Here is a 12198-nt window from a genome sequence, read left to right on the forward strand (position 1 = left end):
GAAGTGAGCTCTCTAAGCGGAGACAACCAAGTACCACATTAGAACACTATTTTCTTCAAGAAAGTGAGGTTCGTGATATACCTTTATACCACTTCCACTCTGAAATAATTATTTTGAAGCTGTGGAGATTCTATCACAAGTCTTTGAACGAGTCCAAATACATGCACATTGAGTAAGTGCTCAGAGTACTCTGAGCACTGTATATCACATCTCATTCTGAAACATCTCAAAGACCTTATAAAGGCTGCAAACTATGGACGAAGGCAGCTAAACATCAAGACCACTTCTGTAGAATAATTAAATTAAGAATGATAATTAAAAAACTTAGGAAAGCAGTACAGTCTGAACTTTCGTGCCGCTGAAGAGGCCGGCAGGTTAACCACTCCGGAGCCCTGCACCAACAGCAGCCGCTCGCTCTCCGGGGGCCGGGCAGCCCCTCCACCGCCGGGGCAAGGCTGCACCGAGCCGACGCTCCCTGGCGGCGCGGGGACGATGGCGGAGCTCCCCGCACGAAGGACGCGGCGCCGACCGCTCCCGCACCAGCGCTGCCTACGGACACCCCTTCCGCCGCCCTGGGGGCTGTATCCCGGCCCGGACACCGGCCCGGCTCCCCACGCCTCCCGGGACCAGGGCTCCCGGGCAGCCCCGCGGTGGCCGCGGCGCGCCGCTCGCCCTGCCCGTCCAGGAAGCGCCGGGCCGAGCCGTCCCCGGGGAAAGAGGCTGCACCATCCACAGGGCTCGGCCTGGGCCACAGCGGACGGCCGGCCCTGGCCTGCCGCGCCGGAGGGCTCGGAGGCGCCACAGCCCGCCCCGCACGAGGGAAAAAGTTGCGCGGGGCGGCGCTGCCGCTCGGACTGTCACCCCGCAGGGGCGGCCGCTGCCCCGGTCCCGGGCGGCCGCACGGCCCCGTACCGCCCCCTCCCGTCCCGCTCCCCTGCTCCGGCAGCCGCCCGAGGGGCAGCACCAGCTGCAGCGGGACTCGCTTTACCTCAGCGGCAGCAGCGGTGGCAGCGCTGGCAGCGCTGGCAGCAGGAGCGACGGGGCCGTCACCACCTCCTCCCACCGCCGGGCAGCAGCTGCCGCAGCGACGTCCCACTCTCCGTCGTGCACCCGTCCCGCCGCGCTCCCGAACCCGCTACCCCGACCGCGCTCGCCGCCTCGGCGATGCTGTGCCCGCCGCCGGCTCTGCCCCCGCCCCGCCCCCGGCTCCTCCGCCAACCCGCTGTGGCACCGCCCCGCCGCGCCCGCTGACTGACGGCGGCACCGCCCGCCCCCCGCCCCGCCGCGGGCTCGCCGCGGCCCGGCCCGCGGCCCGGGCGCCGCTGGGCTCCTCGCAGCTCCCTCCCGTGGCCAGGGGCCTTTGGGTCGCCGTCCTCTGGCGCGGCGCCCAGCGATGTCTACGAGCCTCCGGCGCCGCCTCAGCCCGGGGAGGCCGGTCCAGGCCGAGAGGCGGCAGCGAGAAGAGCACGTGCTTCTGCCTAGTTCCTCGCTGGGGATTTTCCTCCTCTCTTTTCCTTCCCGCCCGTCCCATATTAATGTGGTGTGTCACGCTGGTGAATTGTGAAGTTGGTGAAGTCCAGAACAAAGCCAGCCACCGTGCCCGGCTGTGTGCGGAGCAGGGCCGTGCAGTCCAGCCAGCCGTCCTCCCTCGATGGCCTGCCTGGGGCTCCCGCCGCGGGACTGCTCGCCCGGGGCCGCCTGGCAGCGCTGAGCAGTGGCCACGCTCCTCCGCATGGCCCTGCCAGCCGAGTCCACCGGGAGCCTCGGACCACACGGCCCTCAGCCTCAGCCTGGGTGGAGGTGGCAGCTGTCTGCAGCAGCACGGACCGCCAGCTGATACCACTGATTACCAGTGCCTGAGTTTGAAAGGCTCCGTGCAGTGCAGAATAAAATAGTTTATTCCCTGCTGCAAGGGCCACACCACCTCCAGTGGATCTGACAACACGAGGGTGTGGCACAACATCCGGAGGTTGTTGCAAGACAGTGGTGCTGCAGATGTATCTACTGCGTTGGGATGGATCTCTGTCTAGATACTAAGTATATATACAAGTGTTACCACGATTATCACTTTAAAAGAAGACAAAATGGTCTAAGCAAAGACAGAACACATCCAGGGCGGCAGGGAAGGAGTGGGAGGGCAGCCATGCAAGAAACTAGGTAAAGGTTCATGGAGGCCTATGGTGTGAACACAAAAACAGGGGGTTGACCTGTTTAAAAGAAGCCAAAAGAGAGATAACATAGAACTTCCAAAGTGTTTGCTGCAGACGGAATGCAAGGATCAGGCCTTGAAATACCTTATAAGAAACCGTACATCTGTAAAATAAGACAGTCTGAACTTTAATAATCTGAAGAAGAGTATGTATACTCCAGGCAGGAGGGAAGAGTTTTCTTGTTTCAATTTGACATTCTGAAACGGTGGATTAGCTTATGATCTGATCATGGACAACAGAAAGTGGACCAGTTTTACTACAAGTTTCTGTCTGGTACAGTAGATCAGGTTTTGGAATCCTTAGAATTTTGGAGGTATTTATCTGGAAAAATGTTCTAAACAAAAAAAATTTCATTGTACTGAGTATGAGGGTAAATATGGGAATCAATAATTAGTTACAATGCCTTTAAAAGATGCTCTTCACTGGCCTGTTATTCTTTGCAGAGGATTTTACTTGTTTCTCCATTGTGTTCCTAATTTTTCAAGCTTCCAAGAGTCACTAGAAAGATGTTTCTTGGGACACATCAATGATTTTTGCATTGATTCATTAAGATCCAGTTTGCTTCAGGACTGCAGGTGGGACAAGATGACAGCACCCAACACCTATAGGGTAATGATGTGGATCTGACTCCGCGGGGGTGTGAAAGAGCCCTGAAAGGCTGTGTCTTGAAGGTCCAGCACCCAGACCCTGGAAGATGGTAAAAATTACTCCAGTAGTCTATCTGGCAACCTAAAGAAACAGAATGACTTTTTGAACTAATACTTCTGTTGGAGTAGAGATTGCTGTTTGTACACAAGCAAATGCATTGCTATAATTTAAATAGCGAACAGTAAAACTTCTGTGGGAAATGTCAGCTCATATAGGGCATTTTTTGTTGGTTTTTTTTTTTTTTTTTTCAGGATTGAAAATGCAGGCAGCAGCAGAATTAAGAAATAATGTTCCATTTTTCCTGTCCAGACTGCTGTCTCTGGCATTTGCTAATGCTGAAGGCAAAACCAGCATGGATTTTGTAGGGGATTAGGTAGACTGGCGGGCTAGAATGCCAGTCCTGGGCACTGGTCTAACCATGGGTATTTAGGGGAACTAAAAATCTCTTAAGTAGTTTTTCTCAGCTGGTGAGACTAGACTTGTCCCACAGGTGAAATGCAGGGCTAGAGTCTATGTCTGTGCTCCCTCCCTGCTGGCGTGGTATCTCTCAGTTGAGAGGAAAGTCTCCGGGGAAAGTTCCAGAACCCCCTTCTTGCTTCCCCTCTGCCCCTCCCGGGGCATCTGGGTCACTATTCTTTACAAGTTTTCTTCCCTGAAATTGATTTTTGATTTCACCTTGAGCATCTCACCTTCTGCTTTCTCTGTCAATCAAAGAAAGAAAGGGACCCAAAAGAGAAAAAGTAGCAATAACTTTGATGCTCCCCTTGCTGGCTTTGCTGTCATACCTATTGTGACTTCAGTCTAAAGGTCACTCCAGCTCTTTCACCATAGATCCCATCAGTACCCCAATGTTTCGAGGAGTATTTTCCTTTGTTTAATCTTCGTAGGTGAAAGTTATACAAAGCTTGTCCTAGGAATGTTGCAAAGCAGTACCCTATGATACAAAACAGAGAATGCACAAGTTGAAAACTTGTTCCTTCTTCTATCAGGTACTTTTCAGAGGTCTTAAGGACTGCATAAAACTTTTGCATATTAAGTTTACAGTGGGCTTTAATGCATGTAGATGTGTGTGATTAGTTTTGGGTTTGTTGAGAAGGATATTCTTGACAAATTGAAAGGTTAAGTTATTGAGGCAGCATGTAAACAGGAGGAATTTCCAGGCAGCAGTCAGTGAAAAGCAGAAGACAGAAGGGTAAAATATGGGTAAGAGGGCAGGATCATCAAGGTAAAAGCCATACACACATGTTTTTGCTAAGACAACTGTAGTCTCTATCTGTCAGGAGACCTTTTGAGCATTTCTGCTAGAAGCTGCTTAGGAGAATTCAATAAAAAAGTGAGCAGGTAATTTTTCAGTACTGGTATCAGTTGGATGATATGACCCTTTGCATCTCATGTCTGTGTAAGCTTTTTGTGGTAAAGGTCATGCAGCACTGGAGAGGATCTACACTGGAAGCTCCCTTTCCTCTAGGAAAAAAAGTTCAGCTAGATCTTAGAAAGGAAATTTTAAAGTATGGAAACTGAGAGGAAAAAATGTGCTCATCAGAGGATTTGTGGGAAAGCAGACTTGCCAGAGTATAGCATCTCTTCCACTTCAACTGACAAGCCCCATATTTTTTCTTTACTGGCACATTTTAAGCAGGAAGATTTCCTTCTGTTTCTAATAGGATGTCAAAGCAAATCCATTTGTGAAGTATGATGCCTAGATTAATACACAGTGTTGAGTTCATGGTTGGACTCAATGACCTTAAGGACCTTTTCCAATCTAAATAATTCTATGATTTTATCTGTGCTGAATCTGATCTCCTGGGATAGACAGACAAAGGTGGAAGAGACTGCAGAGGAGTCTTATTGAAATATACCTTAGGTCTGATGAATACTATGCATATGCCATTTACTGAGTTCAGAAGAGGGTCCTGTGATTTATGACATAGTATCATACCATCCTGCACCAGTGGAGTTTTTAGCCAGCTGATTTGAGGGAAGAAATTGGAGGAGAATCAATGCATTCATCCATTTTACTCACAAAGATGAAAATTATTTCATACAGTGTAGTTATGCTGTTCTACTAGCACACATTGCTAAATGACTCATGTAAAATTCCCAAAGGAATGGGAGTAAGGAAAACAACAGGAAAAGCTATCCATATTTATTGTAGACATGAATTAAGTACTAAATAAATACAATGGATCACAAAAAGGACAGGCATCAAAGACTGTGAATGAAGATGTTTTCCTGTCGTAACCAGGACAAGGAAACATTGCTGTTCAGAAATGTAGCTTGAAGTGTGTTTCAGAAGTCAAAACAGTAGCATGAAAAGCAAGTTCCTTTACTGCTTAAAAGCTTTCTAGCATGTAAAGGAAAAGAATGAGCTAAAAATAAGACAGAGAAATTCAGGAAAGAAATAAGCAAAACTTGCTATCTCATTATGAATCAGAGAAGTAAGCCTGACAACTTCCATTTTAAAACTGGAAGGAAGCTGATTAGCAGCATGCCAATCATGCTGGGCATCACAACGTGATTTGGTTTGAATTTATTTCAGTTCTGCAGGAAGGATAGAATGGTTTCTCTCTGGCCAAAACTCTGACATCAGCAATAAATATTGATATCTCAGCTAATCAGACAAATCTGCCTTCACAGACATTTCCAGTTTATGAACATGTCAAAGTTGACATGTTAGGCTGTTTTCTGTTCTTCAAGATACAAAGCATCTGAGGAGGTGATGGAATCTCCATCATTAAATGTTCTTAGGAAAGTAGTCAAACATCTGCCTGGCAGAGACACTGGTTGTCCTGACTGAGCCAAAGAAGTGTAATAGGTGGTCTTCTGTGATTCTGTGATAAGTGGACGTACATACAAATTATCAGAAGGAGGCCCAAACCCTGAGAAGCTATACTTTCTCTTAAATAAATTTTCCCATGAGAATCAAAGCAGCCTAAAATTTGTTCCCCCTGCTCCCACCTGATATCTGAAAGCCAGATGAGTTCAGATATCAAGCAGCTGTAAAAAAAATAGGGCTTTGCTTCTGCAATATGATCTTTTAGCAAGGAATTTCTTCTAGTCTGCTTTAGATCACATTTTCAGAAAAGTAGTGGAAAATAAGATTTTTGTGTGCTGATCACAAGCTTGTGTTCATGAAAAGTCTTCAAAATACTTTGCTTAAAAAAAAACCCAGACTACTTTTAGTTATCTAAAAGTTGACTTTTTATTTATTTTTTTTTCTTTAGTCTCATAATTTTGACTAAATGTATGAAAATACACATTTTTTCAAGAAACTTCTTAAAATCTAGAAGAATTAAGAAATACATGTTTTTTCTGTGTCTGAAGCACAGCATAATTTAAAAAATAATGTTATAAATACGATATCTCAAATGCAACATCTGTGTTTATCTTTCAATCATATAAAATTACATAAACAAGGATTCTGCTTTTTATGAAATCTATGAGTAATTTCTATTCTGCTCTTTCAGTGCTTGTATGCTAAATGATAGAAAAGTCAGGTTTGACAGCCATGTAAAACTCATGTCTTCTGTGTAGACAAGTGATGCAGAGTGAACAGAAATTTTAGGAGTTTTCTCAGGCACTGTATAATTTTTGCACTGACATCTATACCAACATTTCAACTCTGTCTGAGTGAGACTGCTAAGAATTATAGGATCTCCATGTGTAATAATGCATCTAAATATCCTGGGCCATTTGTAGTTGTATTTTCTATTAAGACTGTTTCCCTAAAGATGATGTTTGTAGTTTTTTGGTATTGACACTGATCACAGGGAAATTTTAATTCTGCAGAAATGAACTCAGAAAAGAATGATGCTTAACTTAGGCTGAGACCATTTAGTAATTTTTTATCAGTTTTTACAGAGTAAGAGTTATGTAGTTTCTTGCAATCACATCAAGGTGGAAGGTGTCACATATTGTTAAAATTTTCTGAGATATCCTGGACCCTTAAATCAATTATTCAGAGGAGTCATTCATCACAGTACGTCTCAGTATGGATATTTGATAGGTGGTACACTCCCTTCTCTTTCAAAGTGGATAAGATGCAAGACCAAGCTTCAGAAAGCTTGCCAATTTAGATGTGTTTTTGTGAAACCCACTGCAATATGTGCATGAATAATCCAGATTCTCCCAGGCAGGAACATGTGCTGTTGCTCCTACATAAAATGCATCTAAAGTGACATATCCAGCAATTACAGTACTAGGAAGCAAATAGAAAATTAGGGCTCATCCTGTGAAGCTAGTAAAAGGTCCAAAAGAAAAGTGTATTTAGTATCCTCTTGCTTCCTGGACTAGGAAAGTAGGTGGGTTTTTGTTTGTTTGTTTGTTTGGGGTTTTTGTTTGTTTGTTGGGGGGTTTTATTTGTTTGGTTGGTTTGATTTGTTTGTTTGCTTGTTTTGTTGATTTCTTGGTGTTTAAACTGATGGGTCAAAGCTATCATATTTTTAAATTTTGAGAGAAATTTTGAGAGAAATTTGCAAGGTGATTAATTAGACTATCAATGTATTCCTCTGCTAACTAAGGGTGCAGCCCCAAAATTTCAAGCTTTTTATTGCAAATATTATCACACAACATGACAGCTGTCATTTGAGCTAGCTCAAAGTGATAATACAGGAGCTGTGAGCTGCACCTTAGAAAGTCAGGCTTCCTTCAATCTCCGTTAGCTGAGAAGGCTGTGAACATTTTTCTTCCACTTCTTTGTGGGAAAATGCATGGCAGCAAATTGCTTTTATTATTCCTACCTACTCCTCTTCCAAAGGAACAGCAAACAGAAGATTTTCAGTCCCACCTTGCTGCTATAGGACAGGATGATTCATCATGGGACTCCTCAGTGCACATGCATACCAACCAACACATATGCACATATAATTGATCATTATTTTTGCCTGCAATCTGAGTAGGGCATTTGTGTCATTTTATGGCAACAGCATAGTTGCTGTACTAAAAAAAGATATGTCTTACTGTAAAAATATCACAAAGCTATTAAATTAATATCACTGTAAAATAAGCAATTATATGAATAATTAGTGTTTGGAATCTTTTTCTGTTTACATGATCTAAATTTGAAGCTAGACATGCTTGAAGAAAATTACAAAGAATGGACTGAATAGCCCCCAGTGGTCCTTCCCAACCTAAATTATTCTGTGAGACAGTGATTCTATGAAATTTTAATTTCTTTCATTTTGAATTGGAATGTAGTGGAGTGAATATATTATATGTAACATTCCTAGAACAGTATTTATTTGGTATGTGCTACTAGGAAACCTTTTTAATGAGATAAAAATAGGATTTGACAAATGCATGTGAGCTAGTCTATTTCAATATTAACTGAATAAATGTTTACATTTTACTTTCTTTGGAAAAAATTAGGAAAAAGAATAAATTTTTTTGAAAGGCTCATATCAAGAGAATTGCATCAAGAATTTACTAAACTGAAAAAAACAACCAGAGAAGCCCTCGGTTACTAGCAGAAAAAGAAAATGCTATCCTTGGTGTTCAGTTGTCATTTTCATACTATCAGCAAGCCTCAGAATAACAGAATTATTTAATGTTTTTACGTGCAGCGAAAGTGGTGAAACCTCCTCCTGTTCTGACTTTATCTGTTAAGCCACAAAGAAGAGCAGAGGGGAGCCTTGGGGAAGGGAGAGAAAACCACAGTTTTAAAGCAAGGTTTTGGGTCTAAGAAAAAGAATAGAAACTCAAAGATAAGGATGGTAGTGGCTACCTATTACCCACCAATTTATACATTGTACATGCTGTTGCATGTTTCATGAGAACAAGTATTTCACTTCTCTATGATTTTGGAAAAGAAGCACCTCTCAATAATGTTCACAAGACAGGAAAATGAACCTTGAACAGAGCCATGAAGTCTCCAGCAGTATTTGTTATTGGTGTATGGGGCAGGTTTGTTTGATTTGTTCATTTTGAACAAGGATAGGTTTAGATGGCAATCAAAAATCAGTGTCTGGTGCAAAGATACCATAATCCCCTGCAAATCACGATGAAAGCAAGTTATGTTGTTGCTCTCACCATCCTTGTTTGAGTGTGCCAGCTGCCTGGAGCAGAAATGATGTTACAAAGGGCAATTTATTCATGCAACTTTTCTGCTGAAAAGTACTCCCCTGATGTGATGCAACTGGGGCTTATGGTAGGGTCACCAGCCTCTTAAGAGACAGGACTGCTCTCTGGCCTGTTTTCTTAAACATAGCTTTCTAAAGTAAAGCAATTTTGGGAACTTGCAATTTATCAGCTGTGTCATATCGTAAATCAGATCTCAGAGGGATATTGTGATAGCCTTGAAGATGTAAGGACTAGCTGAAATCAGTACAGAAGTGGACTGAGACAGTATCCACCATAAAGTATGACACAGAAAACGCCTGACATTGGTGACCCATTCTAGAGAGAAAGTTTTAAAAGAAGCAGAAAATGCTGATGGCTTAAGTTTAGGGAAAAAGATACAAAATATGTATTTTGTACATCATATGTATATTTTTATATTGTATTTAAATGATATAAAATGTATATGCTGTGGGAACAGAGAGATGGTGAGTTGCACCATAGGAAACATCATGGTTCAACGCAAGACAGAAGAATTGCTACTACAGCAAAACATTTTCTTGGAAGCTGATGAGAGGAAGTGCTATTAAAGCAGTGTGACTTGTTCTGAAACTGTGGCTATTCTTGTATGAGGCTGAATTGAATTACTGACAAAGGTCTGGACTGTGGGAAGAAAATCTCCTGTCTCAGATCAAGCTGCAGCACCTGAGGACTACAATCTACATTTTTTCTGAAAGGCCAGGAAGTAGAAAATGGTGGCCCTAGGAGGGCTAATATCTCTGCAAGGGTGTCTTCTCATAGTGCTCACTCAGCACGAATGCTTTAATAGATTCACAACTGAAGTGCCACAAAGAGAAGCTCCAATCTGAGTGAGCCTGTGGTGTGCCTTGTTCAAATTATGTGCTTTAGTATAGCCACAGCTGTCTCTCAAAATGGAAAGAAAGAAAATGGAAGAAGCTGGAGAGCAAAACTGTGGCTCGTACAGGTCCTCAGGAAAATTGAGGTACAGGGGCAAGTGTGGTATGTTGATCTTGAAAAAGTTGTAAGCTGTTGTCCTTGGAGAGCATTTCTTCTTTGAGTAGGGAGAGACAGAGGAAGGTCTGAGTGAACTCTGTGTAGTGTTTCATGTACTGCTCTACAGTGTTAAACTCAGGAAAACATGTGTTAAACCTGGGAAAACATGGACTCTGTTGAATTCACCATCAAATATCTCAGTTTTAAATCACTGAAAGTTTCCCCTATATCTTTTTTCTCTGTGTGTGTTCACATGTGTTCTTGCTAAGGGTTTAGAAAATTTTGCAAAGAATGCTAGAATAACATTTCAGTGATGGAGTAGGGAGCTGGAAAAAATCTTATTCAAAAGAAAAGTCAAGTTGCTTATGGTCTACAGATAGTCTTTTCTATGAGCTGGGAGCCCCCCTTTATTTCAAGCTGGACAGTGTCATGTGTACTGAATTTTTAAAAGAACATTTCAATTCTCTGCTTTCATACAATGCAACCTAAATTTTCTTTCACTACTTGTAGTAGAAACAGGGACAGGCTGAATAGATGCCTCATCTATGTATCAGAGTCCCATGCATTAATGTAAAAGCTTAAATGGGAATGAAGTAATTCCACTCAGCCTAGTGACCTTGTTTTCTGCACAGTGCTAATTTCATATTTATGGCCATTCCATGGAATCTCAGTGAGCCTTTGCTAGAAAGGAAGGCTGAAATAGACTTTCCTTTCAATGGGAGTATTAATTCTGAAGCTTCAGTATTTCTTGAAGAACTCACCCTTCTTCCATGAAGACAGCAGGATATTCAGTTTGCTGCCCTGGCTGCCTCAGGCAAAGGATATCTTGTCAAGTCAGCTTATGCTGGTGATGAGGACAGTGTGCTTATAGAAACAGAAAAACCTTTCCTTTCACAAATTCCAGATGAGATGATAGATACTTCTATAGTAGCTTTGCTGCAGGTGTGTCTTCACAGAAATATATGTAATCCATAGCTCTTAATTTTTGTTGGTTTATATCCTGTAGTTAGATGTATGAGTGGGATCCAAGCCCCTGCTATGCTTATCTTTGAACAGGCATTACAAAAAGGGGCCCACTCTGGAGAGCTGTATGATGAGAGGCAGGTAAAGGCTTCAGTGAACTCGTGCCTCCCCCTGTGCTCAGTCCTGTTGCAGCGCTGCTTCTCTTTGTGGCTTCATTTTCCATGAAAACCTCTGTTCATTTAGACACCTTGACCTCGACTCGGTGTTGCTGTGTGGCAGGGCAGGGAAGCACAGCATCCCTCAAGGCTGTTGCTAGGACTGGACAGTCAGAATCCAACTGGGGGCTTCCATAATGAAAAGCCTGAGTCTCAGCTCTTTCCCTGCAGTCAGATTCCAGCTAGTGGTAGTTACTTCTGTTAAATATTGAATAAAGAAACACACAGATCCAATGGAGAAGTGGAATGCTGAGAAACCTGCTAGCTTTCTGCAGAGCCTGGTCTTTCACCAGTGAGTTCACACTTTGCATATTAACCTTTATCCTATAACAGTAGGGTAAGTCTTCAAATTCCTTCTTCCCATGTGTGCTCACAGAAATTAGGCCTCATTTAGCAGGTCTACAGCTTTACCAATTCAGCAATCCTAATGTCTCACCAGCTTTTATTTTTTTATAATATGAGCAGAAAGCTTAAAATTCTGTGCTTGCAGTCCATAGTGTCCAACTCACCTGGCTACAACTTATATGCTAGAGTCTTCTCATCTGCAGAAGAGGTGAACAAGCTCCTGGTGAGGTACTGTGATAGGTCACTAATTCAGTCCATTAGGACCTTGTTTCATGTATAAGAAAGAAAGAAGAACATTCTCTGACTTTAATCTTTCAATACAATTTTAAATTCTTAGATCTAAACCCCTAAGAGGCAGGTGCAGCCCTCTGTCATGCCAGAAATTTGCTGGCTGATTCTTTATTTGCATATGTCCACTAGCTTGAATGAAAAATCTGGAGGGAGTACATTCTGCTGAACATTCCTTATAATTTCAGGACCTACTTTACGTGTGTGAAGAGTTATTTTACTTCTGAGAAAACTGTTGTCATATCTTGTCTCACGAAGGAATCAAACCACACAGTCCCATGTCCTTGTGTTGAGTCCCATTGAAGCCTGCTTGTAGATTCTCACCTGAGATGAATCAGCACATATTTATTTAAGTCATTAGTTTATTTATGTATTTGAGTTTATTGATAGTAAAACAATAAAGACAAGTCTGTTTAAAGGATTACCTTTCGGGAATATTATGAAGTAAAGTGTTAAATATT

The 12198-nt window shown here is 42.9% G+C and overlaps 1 protein-coding gene across 1 annotated transcript in view; it reads right to left on the minus strand.

Annotated features, from left to right (window-relative positions):
- PIK3R1 (phosphoinositide-3-kinase regulatory subunit 1) overlaps positions 1-1159 on the minus strand; it is a 62124-nt gene extending 60965 nt beyond the window's left edge. Inside the window, exon 1 of the mRNA XM_005530080.3 lies at positions 989-1159. The gene's annotated coding sequence lies outside the window, so the exon portion shown is untranslated. The remainder of the gene's footprint in view (positions 1-988) is intronic.
- Positions 1160-12198: the final 11039 nt, after the last annotated feature.

Source organism: Pseudopodoces humilis, chromosome 4 (genome assembly GCF_049639895.1).
Source record: "Pseudopodoces humilis isolate 2021_Gansu_Grassland_sample_001 chromosome 4, ASM4963989v1, whole genome shotgun sequence".
NCBI lineage: Eukaryota > Metazoa > Chordata > Aves > Passeriformes > Paridae > Pseudopodoces > Pseudopodoces humilis.